This window comes from Triturus cristatus, chromosome 3_1 (genome assembly GCF_964204655.1).
Source record: "Triturus cristatus chromosome 3_1, aTriCri1.1, whole genome shotgun sequence".
Taxonomy (NCBI): Eukaryota; Metazoa; Chordata; class Amphibia; order Caudata; family Salamandridae; genus Triturus; species Triturus cristatus.
Genome location: NC_140583.1, coordinates 660,332,003 through 660,346,695, shown reverse-complemented (window position 1 = coordinate 660,346,695; position 14,693 = coordinate 660,332,003). Strand labels below are relative to the sequence as shown.

The window sequence follows — 14,693 nt, the reverse complement described above, 5'->3', positions numbered from 1 at the left end:
GATGTCGCGCTACAGGATAGGTGGGATCTGAATTCACCACCGCTCTAAGATGTTGTAAAATCCTGTTAAAAACTTGCAGTTTAATGCTGCCAACGTATAATAACTGGCAAGTGCACTCTAAAACATAAATTGCATATTCAGTTCTGCAAGTATAGTGTCCTTTTATTTTAACTGGATTGGGGCTGAAAGCTGTAACATATTCAGATACATTTTTTCCCAAATTTACACGCGCGACAAGAACTACACTTAAAAAAACCTTGTCTAGCTGTTAGCCATGTATTGGAAGTGTTCACCTCAGGACTGTTTCTTACTAGAGCATCCCTCATTGAGGGCGCCCTTCTGAATGTTAGCAAAGAGAGTTCTGCCAAAATTTGTGACATAGTAATGTCTGACCGAATTATTGGCCAATTTTTGTATAAAATTTTGCGAATCTGTCTCTCCTGTTTACAGTAGTTGGTTATCAATCTGATGTTATCGATAGATTCAGAGATAATGGTGTCAGTATCAATGTTGCTCTGCCTTAATGGTTTATTGATCTCGTAAGTAATAAGCTGCTGGGCATCTATATCGATGCTATTAGCCTTGTCTCTGGCTATTTTCAAATCAGTGGCTGCATAACCCCTGTTCAAAGATCTTTCAAATGTTTCATTCTGGCATGTTTTAAGATCATCTTCATGGCTACAGATCTGTTTTATTCTGAGAAATTCCCCATAGGGGATACTACGAATAAGGTGGTGAGGATGTGAACTCTTTGCATGAAGCACAGAATTCCCAGCTGTTACTTTTCTGTGCAATTTAGTATGCATAGTATCTTCCCTTATGAAAATTTCAACATCCAAGAATTGTACTTTTGTATCACTTATGTCTGATGTAAATTTAAGATTCAATGTATTTTTGTTGATATCTTCTACAAAGTTATTGGCTGACTCAATGGTGCCCTTCCAAATTAAAAACCAAAGGAAATGATGGATGGAGTGTTGAACATTGCAAGCACTCACCCCCAGTCAACTGATCTGGGTTTAATCCATCACCGTTCTTTAGCCCACTCTGCCACCCCAGTTCAGACATGGCCATATGCAAATCCGTCTGACCCTGTGCCTCATGGGAACAGTCCAGCCCGAACTGCCAAGCCATGTCTTCCCTGGACCGGAAACAAGCTTCCTAGGACCGGTTTCTGGCATTTCAGCCGTCTTCAGCCAGGCTTGCTTGAATCCAGTGGCAAAGTGAGCAAGGGACTCATGTCTGAGCATACCCTGCCAACTTATGGCGAACAAAGCAAAAACCAAAGGAAATGATGGACGGAGTGTTGAACATTGCAAGCACTCACCCCCAGTCAACTGATCTGGGTTTAATCCATCACCGTTCTTTAGTCCACTCCGCCACCCCAGTTCAGACATGGCCATATGCAAATCAGTCTGACCCTGTGCCTCTGGGGGTGAGTGCTTGCAATGTTCAAATGTAAACATGCCCTGTGGCCGTTTTTTAAGTTGGGAGATTAAGTACCCTTGTATCCTGAGGATCCCTAGGGGCAAAATAGCCCACTAGGTACGTCCAGTAAGCGCCATTGCAGAGAGGTGTAAAAAGGGGCACGGCCTGCACCACCTCTCTGCAACGCAGAACAGTGGCACTTACTGGAAGCACCTGGTGGGCTAGTTGGCCCCCAGGGTCCCTCAGAATTGAAAGGGAATTATTTCCCCAACTTAAAACGCGCCACAGGGTGTGTTTGCTCACGTCACCTCAGGCCCCGTCCCCTCCCTTCACCACTGTGTAAACGCGCCCTGTGGCCGTTCTAAGTTGAGAGATTAAGTCCCCTTGAATCCTAAGGGTCCCTAGGGTCAAACTAACCCACTAGGTACCTCCAGTAAGCGCCACAGAGCTGCGTTGGATAGAGGTGTAAAAAGGGGCGTGGCCTCAGAACACCTGTCTGCAACGCAGCTCCCTGGCGCACACTGGAGATACCTGTTGGGCTAGTTGGCCCTCAGGGACCCTCAGTATTGAAGGGGAATTAATTCCCCAACTTACAACTGGCCAGGGGGCGCGTTTGCAGAGTTCTGCAAGGAAGGGGCGTGGCCTCCAGCGCGATGCCGGTCTTTTATTTATTTTATTTTTTTAAGAAGGAGGGCTGTGTGGCCCCCCTTCTTTTTCTAATTTACTGGCCCTGGGGACCCCATCCCCCAGGGCCTGCACCCTAAATGTTTTGTGCTTTTTGGTTGAAAACAATAAATTTGGCCCTCCCAAGGCCTTAATCGGCCCCGGGGACCCCAACCCCCGGGTCATGGCCTTTTTTTAATTTAAATTCTTTAGGAGGGGGCTGCGTTGCCCCCCTCCTCAGGCCACTTATGGCTCCGGGGACCCATCCCCCGGGGCCGGCCTTTGTCTTTTAATATTTTAAATATATATATATTTATAGAAACACCTAGGACATGCTGGACAAACCGTATGTACCTATCACCATGACAATTTGCGTGATATTCATTAAAAGGCGACTATGCATAGAATGAATCCACATGGAATGTATTTACACCGCTAGTGAAGCTCTGACGTGTCTGACGCCCTACTGTGCCTAATCCCGGCGCCCCCACCGGTGGGTACTCTCCAAGTAGACACCCTTGTCGTTTATTTATACAAACATGGGTAGCTATTGACGGGCACATTTAATATACACGCACACCAAGCCATTCAAAGGGGATTCGACAAAATTTCGACCAAACTATGCAAGAAACCCCCCTCACGGTTAATAAAAAACACATCCACCGCCGGATGTGTAATACTTTTTATTTTACTCTCTGGAAAGGAGACGAACCTCACTTGAGAGTCACAGCGTGCTCCTGGCTGAGCCCAATGCTGTGTTACACCCACCAGTGCCCGCCGATTGCCTCCCACCTCTGTGTTGTATTCCACCAGCTAGTGCGTATGCTATGACACTCTCTAGCCCATGTGCACTGTAACACCACCCCATGAATATGTCATGCAACACTTGCCTTCGCACGGGTTATATTGCACCATCTAACGTGCCTTCCTCGATGTGTATGTTATAACGCACAGCGCTATGCCATACATATTACAATCTGGGACCCATATCTTTGTCACAGTGCATATGCAACGTTACACTCCCCAGCACATATTTTATATTACAACTTTAGAGACTAGTTATGTTACACAACACTGCCCTGTGCATATTACACTCCAAGGCGCATATCGCATAGCACACGCTAGTGCCTGTGCCATCTCGCGCTGTGCAATGAATCTGTCATTGCGCACAATGTATTGCATATTAGATTTCACGCCCCGGTTCATCCTATATCACACTTTTTGGTGCATAGTTTATACCATATACTACATCTAGTTTTCATTTTCAATCGTGCTCTCAGGACTATGTTCTATATCACACTGCGTCCACCTACCCTTTTCACGGGCATTACATTTTGCGATGGGGGTGGAGGGTCAGGGGGTGTTTCTGCCAAGTGAGCCCGGAGTCACAGTCACAAACGTCCTCTTCTTCCTGAATAAAAGTGAGATTATGCTGCGTACTTGTTCATATTTTAAGTAGTTCGCACAGACACACATTTTAAAAACAATAAACTTCCTAATACCCACCTTCTCTGAACAGTTAGCTTGCTGCCCCATCCACTTCCTCCCTATCCTCTGTTGTCTGAATCCATGGACTAGCCTCCTCCCTCCTGCCATGCATGGTCTGATGTGCTGCCACTGCCCTCCATTTAGCATGATGTACCAGTCCACTCCTCCTGCCCTCCATTGCCCAATTCTATGGCCCATCATTGACCTCCTGCTTAGCCTCTGTGCTTAGCTTGCTGCCCCTATTCTCCTTCCCCCTGCCCTCCGATGTCTTTGTGCATGCCCCTGCTCCATCCTTTTTGCCCACTATGTTCCATGGACCTGCCACTCCTATCTACTCTGAGTGTTCTGTTGAGCTGCCACTCCCCTCCCACCTGCCTAGCATTGTCAGATGACTGTAACCTATCCCTGCCACCTCCACCCTGCCTGTCCACATGCCATGCCCCTATCCCCTTCCTCCCGTCCTCCATGGTCCATTTTACTGCCACACCCTTCTGCCCTCCCTGATCTGTTGTGCTGCAACTGCTCCTCCTGCCTGCCCCGCGCGGTCTGTTGTGAGGTCCCTTCCCCTGAACTCTCTTGTCTGTGCTCAGGTCCTGACCTTCCCTTCTATCCTCCATGGTCCTTTGTGCATGCCCCTGCACCCTCCTTCTTGCCCACCATAGCCATTGTGCTGCCAGTAACCCTCCCGCTTGCCATGCATGGTCTTCTGTGCTGCCATGGCCCCTCCCACCTTCACTGTGTGGTCAGCTAGCTGCCCCTGACCCCCTCCCACCTTCCCTCCATGGTCTGTGTGTATGCCACCATAGTCTCATTGTTGCTCTCCATGGTGTGTCTTGTTTCTAGTGCCCATCCTGCCTGACCTCCATGGTCATCTTGCTGCTCCTGCCCTGCCACCTTGCCCCCAGCCCTCTGTTTCCATGTGCAGACCCCCTATTCCCTCCCTCCTGGCTTGTCTGTTCCATTGTAATGCCCCTGATCCGTCCCTCCTGCCCTTTATGGTCTGTTATGCTGCAGCTTTCTCTCCTGTCTGTCCATTATGGTCAGCTAGCTACCATTGCCTCTTTCCCCGTCTGTTCTCTGTTGTCCATGTGCATGGTCCTGTCCCTTCCCTATTGCTTGCTATGGATTGTTGTGCTGCACTCCCGTCCCGCATGCGCTGTGTGGTGTATTGTGCTGCTGCAAACCCCGATGCTCGCTCTGTAGGGTCAGTTTGGTGCACCTCTCCATGTCCCTCCTGTCCTCTGTTATCCAAGTCCATGTCCCTACCCCAATTCCTCCTGCCTACCATGATTCAATGTACCATACTTGCGAACATTTTGAGCTTGGTAAGAGGGAGATTTTGAAAAAAAACTGGGGTATTGATTTTCCCCTTTGAGTTACATTGAAAAAGAGGAGATTGTAGACAGGAGACAGATCAAATAAAGCCCATTTGAGCTTAAAAACATTGGATGTTATTTAGAACACTCTGGGAAGCTGCCGTAGAACACAAAGGAATCAACTGACAGTCTCTGCCCTTGTTGAATGTACATGTTTTACTGAGAATGTCAGACTTCATTCTCACATGACTGAGAAAGATAATGTGAATTTACAGAAAATATGCTCTCAGTTAGCTTATAGAGCACCTTCCAAACCTCTGTGGGAAAAGCATGAGAAAAAATAGTTTTCTCTCAAACATGATTCATGATATCACAGCAGAAGGCTTTTTCACATAGTTAAAATCACCTTAGAATACACCACAATTCCTAAAATGAGTATGGTACCATCAACAATATATTATATATATTATCTACTGGCGGTCGCCAGTAGATAGTTATAGTTAGGACCGAGTTCCCATAGGAAATCTGAAAATTCTATTTTGAATAACTTTGGCGCCGGTTGACTTTTCTTCCTGAAATTTTCCAAACTAATGGGGCGCTCCGCTCAGCTCCTACCCTGAAAGTCTCGGGGTGATTCGTCAAGCGGGGGCTGAGAAAAAAGGGGGGTCCCAAAACGCGTTTTCCCCATGCATTTTCCCATAGGACCTTTAGTCGAAGGTACAGCCCGAACGGCTGAACAGAATTACTTGAAATTTGGCAAAGAGGTAGTCCTCAGGTCAGGCATGTGCCTTTAGCTTAAATGGTGTAAATCCGTTCAGTAGTTCCTGAGAAGATCAAAAGTAAAATAACATATATATCTGGGCGGAGCCTAACCACACATCTCATCGTGAGATCTGATTGGCTGTCAGCACTTCATCCAAGAAGTGTTGGCAGCCATCTTGGGACCAATATACATGATAGCACCTCATTAAAAAGCATTCCAGTTAATAGAAGGTTTTAAGACTTTAGTTACATTATAAATCATTTGTTGATGGTACCATACTCATTTTGGGAATTGTGGTGTGTTCTAAGGTGATTTTACCATGTGAAAAAGCCTTCTGCTGTGATATCATGAATCATGTTTGAGAGAAAACTATTTTCTCATGCTTTTCCCACAGAGGTTTGGAAGGTGATCTATAAGCTAACTGAGAGCATATTTTCTGTAAATTCACATTATCTTTCTCAGTCATGTGAGAATGAAGTCTGACATTCTCAGTAAAACATGTACATCCAACAAGGTCAGTTGATTCCTTTGTGTTCTACTGCAGCTTCCCAGAGTGTTCTAAAGAACAACTAGAGCGCTAACAGTCCTACGTATGACAAACTTGGTTGGGTTAAAGTGGTAATTCTTAAAACATTTCATTTAAAAAGGAACAAAATGAGGGGGTTCATTTTGCCATAGAAAGTATGATTAGTGCTGCAGAAAGAAAAATTAGGGCACATTTTGAGTGACTTCTCAAATCCTCTTCTATTTCATAAAAAAATTCTGACATGCAGACTGAAACATGCACTTTCAATACCAGCAGCAGACTTCCCTGGTGAGCAGTAGCTTTACTACAGTGATCTAATAAGCAACTAGAGTGCTAACATTCTGAATTTATGGCAAATTTGTGACACATCTGAATGCCTTCTTGATGGAATCAAAGTAAAAAACTGAAAGTATTTCCTACTGAGGAGACTGTAGTAAATGAGGAAATTAGGAAACATCATAACAAATAAGTCTCCCAAAATGGCCACCAGAGACAAAAGAGCCCAAATGTAGCCCAAATATCACCCAGATGTAGCCCAAGTATAGCCCAATGACAGAATGTCCCAGAGTGTTCTAACGAACAACTAGAGCGCTAACAGTCTTACTTATGACAAAAGTATGGCACACCTGAAGCCATCTTGAATGGAATAAAGTGGTAACACTTAAAACATTTAATTTACAAAGGAACAAAATGAGGGGGTTCATTTTGCCATAGAAATTATGATTAGTTCTGCAGAAAGAAAAATTAGGGCACATTGTTACTTCTCAAATCCTCTTCTATTTCATAAACAAATTCTGACATGCAGACTGAAACATGCACTTTGAATACCAGCAGCAGACTTCCCTGGTGAGCAGTAGTTTTACTACAATGATCTAATGAGCAACTAGAGTGCTAACATTCAGAATTTATGGCAAGTGTGTGACACATCTGAATGCCTTCTTGATGGAACCAAAATAAAAAACTGAAAGTATTACCACTGAGGAGACTGCAGTAAATGAGGAAAATAAATTAGGAAACTTCATAACAAATAAATCTCCCAAGATGGCCACCAGAGACAAAAGAGCCCAAATGTAGCCCAAATATCACCCAGATGTAGCCCAAGTATAGCCTAATGACAGAATGTCCCAGGGTGTTATTAAGAACAACTAGAGCGCTTACTGTCTTACTTATGACAAAAGTATGGCACACCTGAAGCCACCTTGATTGGAATAAACTGGTAACACTTAAAACCTTTAATTTAAAAAGGAACACAATGAGGGGGTTCATTTTGCCATAGAAATTATGATTAGTGCTGAAGAAAGAAAAATTAGGGCACATTTTGAGTGACCTCTCAAATCCTCTTCTATTTCATTAAAAAATTCTGATATGCAGACTGAAACATGCACTTTTAATACCAGCAGCAGACTTCCGTGGTGAGCAGTAGCTTTACTACAGTGATCTAATGAGCAACTAGAGTGCTAACATTCAGAATTTATGGCAAATGTGTGACATATCTGAATACCTTCTTGATGGAATCAAAGTAAAAAACTGAAAGCATTTCCTACTGAGGAGACTGCAGTAAATGAGGAAATTAGGAAACTTCATAACAAATAAATCTCCCAAGATGGCCACCAGACACAAAAGAGCTTAAATGCAGCACAAATATCACCCAGATGTAGCCCACATGTAGCCCAATGACAGAAGTGTGCAAAACACTTATATTTTGTGTATTTGCAGTTTTATATGGTGCAGACTTGTCAGGTATTGGAATGCTTTACATGAGCATTGGTTACATCACACAAGATCAAATTCATTTTGGTTGTAGACATGGGGAGATTAAGTGATTTGACCACAATCACAGAATGTTGAGCTGAAGCAGAAACTCCAACCTGGTTCCCCAGTTGCAAAGTCTGCAGCTCTGGAAGTAACACCACATCCCCTCGCCAAGGTGCAACATTTAATCAATTGGTCAAGTGGATAAAAATACATAAAGATTACAAATAATTTAAAAGTTCTTTGTCGCTATTTGAAAATTCAGAAAATATGTCCTCATTTTAGTTTTTTAGAGCACTAACCATAATTTTGATGCAAATAAGACCCTCTCATATATGTAATTTCTAAAGGAAATACTCTAGGTATTACAGTTTTGATTACATCAAGATGACGTCAGGCGTTCCACACTTTTGTGATAAATATAGAATGTTAGCAATCTAGTTGTTCATTGGGATACTGTTGAGAGGCAGAGGCCAGGGGCACTGACTCTGAAAATTGAAGGCAGGTAGGAGAGTGCAGAGGCAACAATTTGACCACACTGGGCAGGCAGAAAGGGCAGTGGCAGCACAACAGACTATGGAGGGCAGTGGAAAGGGGGGCAGGGGCAACAAACCAACAATACAGGACTGGCAAGAGAGGCTGTGGCAATACAATAGACCATTGTGGGCAGAAGGAAGAGGCAGTGGTAGTACAACCATACATGCCAACAGACCCGTTTCAGCCAGGAAACGTCCAATGTTTTTAAGCTCAAATGGGCTTTATTTGATCTGTCTCCTGTCTACAATCTCCTCTTTTTCAATGTAACTCAAAGGGGAAAATCAATACCCCAGTTCTTTTTCAAAATCTCCCTCTTACCAAGTTCAAAATGTTCGCAAGTATGGTACATTGAATCATGGTAGGCAGGAGGAATTGGGGTAGGGACATGGACTCGGATAACAGAGGACAGGATGACATGGAGAGGTGCACCAAACTGACCCTACAGGGCAGGCATCAGGGTTTGCAGCAGCACAATACACCACACAGCGCATGCGGGACGGGAGTGCAGCACAACAATCTATAGAAAGCAATAGGGAGGGGACAGGACCATGCACATGGACAACAGAGAACAGATGGGAAAGAGGCAATGGTAGCTAGCTGACCATAATGGACAGACAGGAGAGAAAGCTGCAGCATAACAGACCCTAAAGGGCAGGAGGGACGGATCAGGGGCATTACAATGGAACAGACAAGCCAGGAGGGAGGGAATAGGGGGTCTGCACATGGAAACAGAGGGCTGGGGGCAAGGTGGCAGGGCAGGAGCAGCAAGATGACCATGGAGGTCAGGCAGGATAGGCACTAGAAACAAGACACACCATGGAGAGCAACAATGAGACTATGGTGGCAAACACACAGACCATGGAGGGAAGGTGGGAGGGGGTCAGGGGCAGCTAGCTGACCACACAGGGAAGGTGGGAGGGGCCATGGTAGCACAGAAGACCATGCATGGCAAGCGGGAGGGTTAGTGGCAGCACAATGGCTATGATGGGCAAGAAGGAGGGTGCAGGGGCATGCACAAAGGACCATGGAGGATAGAAGGGAGGGTCAGGACGGGCACAGACAAGAGAGTTCAGGGGAAGGGGCCTCACAACAGACCGCGTGGGGCAGGCAGGAGGAGCAGTTGCAGCACAACAGATCAGGGAGGGCAGAAGGGTGTGGCAGTAAAATGGACCATGGAGGACAGGAGGAAGGGGATAGGGGCATGGCATGTGGACAGGCAGGGTGGAGGTGGCAGGGACAGGTTAAAGTCATCTGACAATGCTAGGCAGGTGGGAGGGGAGTGGCAGCTCAACAGAACACTCAGAGTAGATAGGAGTGGCAGGTCCATGGAACATAGTGGGCAAAAAGGATGGAGCAGGGGCATGCACAAAGACATAGGAGGGCAGGGGGAAGGAGAATAGGGGCAGCAAGCTAAGCACAGAGGCTAAGCAGGAGGTCAATGATGGGCCATAGAATTGGGCAATGGAGGGCAGGAGGAGTGGACTGGTACATCATGCTAAATGGAGGGCAGTGGCAGCACATCAGACCATGCATGGCAGGAGGGAGGAGGCTAGTCCATGGATTCAGACAACAGAGGATAGGGAGGAGGTGGATGGGGCAGCAAGCTAACTGTTCAGAGAAGGTGGGTATTAGGAACTTTATTGTTTTTAAAATGTGTGTCTATGCGAACTACTTAAAATATGAACAAGTATGCAGCATAATCTCACTTTTATTCAGGAAGAAGAGGACGTTTGTGACTGTGACTCCGGGCTCACTTGGCAGAATCACCCCCTGACCCTCCACCCCCATCGCAAAATGTAATGCCGTTGAAAAGGGTAGGTGGACGCAGAGTTATATAGAACATAGTCCTGAGAGCACGATTGAGAATGAAAACTAGATGTAGTATATGGTATAAACTATGCACCAAAAAGTGTGATATAGGATGAACCGGGGCGTGAAATATAATATGCAATACATTGTGCGCAATGACAGATTCATTGGAGAGCGCGAGATAGCACAGGCACTAGCGTGTGCTATGCGATATGCGCCTTGGAGTGTAATATGCACAGGGCAGTGTTGTGTAACATAACTAGTCTCTAAAGTTGTAATATAAAATATGTGCTGGGGGGTGTAACGTTGCATATGCACTGTGACAAAGATATGGATCCCAGATTGTAATATGTATGACATAGCGCTGTGCGTTATAACATACACATTGAGGAAGGCACGTTAGATGCGGCAATATAACCCGTGCGAAGGCAAGTGTGGCATGACATATTCACGGGGTGGTGTTACAGTGCACATGGGCTAGAGAGTGTCATAGCATACGCACTAGCTGGTGGAATACAACACAGAGGTGTGAGGCAATCGGCGGGCACTGGTGGTTGTAACACAGCATTGGGCTCAGCCAGGAGCACGCTGTGACTCTCAAGTGAGGTTCGTCTCCTTTCCAGAGAGTAAAATAAAAAGTATTACACATCCGGCGGTGGATGTGTTTTTTATTAACCGTGAGGGGGGTTTCTTGCATAGTTTGGTCGAATTTTTGTCGAATCCCCTTTGAATGGCTTGGTGTGCGTGTATATTAAATGTGCCTGTCAATAGCTACCCATGTTTGTATAAATAAACGACAAGGGTGTCTACTTGGAGAGTACCCACCGGCGGGGGCGCCGGGATTAGGCACAGTAGGGCGTCAGACACGTCAGAGCTTCACTAGCGGTGTAAATACATTCCATGTGGATTCATTCTATGCATAGTCGCCTTTTAATGAATATCACGCAAATCGTCATGGTGATAGGTACATATGGTTTGTCCAGCATGTCCTAGGTGTTTCTATAAATATATATATTTTTAAAATAATAAAAAACAAAGGCCGGCCCCGGGGGATGGGTTCCCCGGAGCCATAAGTGGCCTGAGGAGGGGGGCAACGCAGCCCCCTCCTAAAGAATTTAAATAAAAAAAAGGCCATGACCCGGGGGTTGGGGTCCCCGGGGCCGATTAAGGCCTTGGGATGGCCAAATTTATTTTTTTCAACAAAAAAAATTAGTGCGGGCCCTGGGGGATGGGGTCCCCAGGGCCAGTAAATTAGAAAAAGAAGGGGGGCCACACAGCCCTCCTTCTTAAAAAAATAAAATAAATAAAAGACCGGCATCGCGCTGGAGGCCACGCCCCCTCCTTGCAGCACTCTGCAAACGCGCCCCCTGGCCAGTTGTAAGTTGGGGAATTAATTCCCCTTCAATACTGAGGGTCCCTGAGGGCCAACTAGCCCAACAGGTATCTCCAGTGTGCGCCAGGGAGCTGCGTTGCAGACAGGTGTTCTGAGGCCACGCCCCTTTTTACACCTCTATGCAACGCAGCTCTGTGGCACTTACTGGAGTTACCTAGGGGCATGTCAACAAGGGCTTTATCTCTGCTTTTTTGGCTTTAAAAGCCAAAAAAGGAGAGATAAAACTAGCGCCCTATCAACAACAGGGTGCTAACATGCTAATTTGCATGTTAGCACCCTTTTACTCTACACTTCCCCTTGCATCTCTAATGAGATGCAAAGGGGGCGTTTAAGAGTAAAATAATAGGAGAAATGTCGCTAAGCGACATTTCTCCTATTATCAAGAATGTCGCTAACCCTGTTAGAGACAAAAAAAGCAGCGCTAACCGCGGTTAACGCTGCTTTTTTACGTCTGGTATTTTTCTGACTTAGCCATGATATCCTATGGAAGGAGGATATCATGGCTAAGTTTGCCTGTCCCTATCAACAAGGTAACGTGAGATTTTCGCTGGGCTTCCAGCGATAATCTCACGTTAGCCTGTTAGCGTGATGATTTTTATCGCTATTGAGATAAGCGTTGCTAATAGCACGCTATCTCAGCGATAAAAATTCACGCTAGCCGGCGATAATTATCCTAGCGCTAAGTGCGCTTAGAGATAATTATCGCCGGTTGTTGTTGATATGCCCCCTAGTGGGCTAGTTTGACCCTAGGGACCCTTAGGATTCAAGGGGACTTAATCTCTCAACTTAGAACGGCCACAGGGCGCGTTTACACAGTGGTGAAGGGAGGGGACGGGGCCTGAGGTGACGTGTGCAAACACGCCCTGTGGCATGTTTTAAGTTGGGGAAATAATTCCCTTTCAATCCTTAGGGACCCTGGGGGCCAACTAGCCCACCAGGTGCTTCCAGTAAGTGCCACTGCTCTGCGTTGCAGAGAGGTGGTGCAGGCCGTGCCCCTTTTTACACCTCTCTGCAATGGCACTTACTGGACGTACCTAGTGGGCTATTTTGCCCCTAGGGATCCTCAGGATTCAAGGGGACTTAATCTCCCAACTTAAAAAACGGCCACAGGGCATGTTTACACAGTGGGGAAGGAAGGGGACGGGGCCTGAGGTGACGTGTGCAAACACGCCCTATGGCGCGTTTTAAGTTGGGGAAATAATTCCCCTTCAATCCTGAGGGCCCCTGGGGGTTCACTAGCCCACCAGGTGCTTCCAGTAAGCGCCACTGAGCTGCGTTGCAGAGAGGTGGTCCAGGCCGTGCCACTTTTTACACCTCTCTGAAACGCAGCTCTGTGGCGCATACTGGAGGTACCTAGTGGGCTAGTTGGACCCTAGGGACCCTCAGGATTCAAATTAACTTAATCTCCCAACTAAAAACGGCCACAGGGCGTGTTTACACAGTGGTGAAGGGAGGGGACGGGGCCTGAGTTAACGTGTGCAAACAAGCCCTGTGGCGCGTTTTAAGTTGGGGAAATAATTCCCCTTCAATCCTGAGGGCCCCTGGGGGCTAACTAGCCCACCAGGTGCTTCCAGTATGCGCCACTGAGCTGCGTTGCAGAGATGTGGTCCAGGCCGTGCCACTTTTTACACCTCTCTGCAATGCAGCTCTGTGGCGCATACTGGAGGTACCTAGTGGGCTAGTTGGACCCTAGGGACCCTCAGGATTCAAATGAACTTAATCTCCCAACTAAAAACGGCCACAGGGCAGGTTTACACAGTGGTGAAGGGAGGGGACGGGGCCTGAGTTAACGTGTGCAAACAAGCCCTGTCGCGCGTTTTAAGTTGGGGAAATAATTCCCCTTCAATCCTGAGGGACCCTGGGGGCCAACTAGCCCACCAGGTGCTTTCAGTAAGCACCACTCCGCTGCGTTGCAGAGAGGTGGTCTAGGCCGTGCCCCTTTTTACATCTCTCTGCAACACAGCTCTGTGGCGCTTACTGGAGGTACCTAGTGGTCTAGTTGGACCCTAGGGACCCTCAGGATTCAAGGGGACTTAATCTCCCAACTTAAAACGGCCATAGGGCGTGTTTACACAGTGGGGAAGTGAGGGGACAGGGCCTGAGGTGACGTGTGCAAACACGCCCTGTGGCGCGTTTTAAGAGGTAGTTTTAATCCCCTGCCCTATTATATACTAGGGGCTTACAGAGGAGGTCATGCTGATCACAGGGGGACCCCAACGCATAGTGTTCCCTAGTGTATGTAGGTGTTTTCACTGTATTCTGAGTGTCTTTTAACATAGCACTGGCTCTAGGACTGGTTAGTCAGACTCAGTTACCACCAGTATCCGACTGAAAAAGTTGAGGGTACAGGATGATTTTGCAACAAGGCTTCTTTCTGCTCTTCTGTTTGTTCTTTCTGCATGTTATCCTTCTTCCTGCACTTTTCTTCGTCTTTGAGGACTTCTGTTGCTTCTTTCTGCATTTCTTTTTTTCTTTCTGTGCGTTTTTTCTTCTTTCTTCACATGTCCTATCTCTGTAGGCATAGTTAGAAATTAGCATTTAAAAAACCTTTGAAATTCACTGAAAAAACCATAGGTTTCAGGCACGTTATAGTTAGGAATTAGCATTTAAAAAACCTTAGAAATTCACTGAAAAAACCATAGGTTTCAGGGGCGTTATAGTTAGCTGGACTTTTCACTCGTACAAAACCATTGAAATTACCCCGTTATAGTTAGTTCAGCTAACTATAACTCGCGCGCCCGCAATGCACTGCTGATGACGTCACATATTACATCACTCATGACATGGTCAGTGACATCACTCATGACATCACTGATGACATCTCAAATGACATCACTAATGACATCACTGATGACATCATCCTTGTGATAGAGTGGCAGGCCTCCTCTTCCCCTAATATAACCTTTGATACACACATTCAAAAATAGAAACTACAATGTTCAAAACAATGGACATACCAATACCAGTTACAACAACCTATTCAGTAATTCTAAGATCCACATACACAGCCACTCATTC

General features: G+C 46.2%; 1 long non-coding RNA gene across 1 annotated transcript in view; it reads right to left on the bottom strand.

The window, feature by feature from the left end:
- The window catches only part of LOC146860763 (uncharacterized), a 77,136-nt gene that overhangs the window by 992 nt on the left and 61,451 nt on the right, over positions 1 to 14,693 (bottom strand). The gene's annotated exons all lie outside the window — the stretch shown is intronic.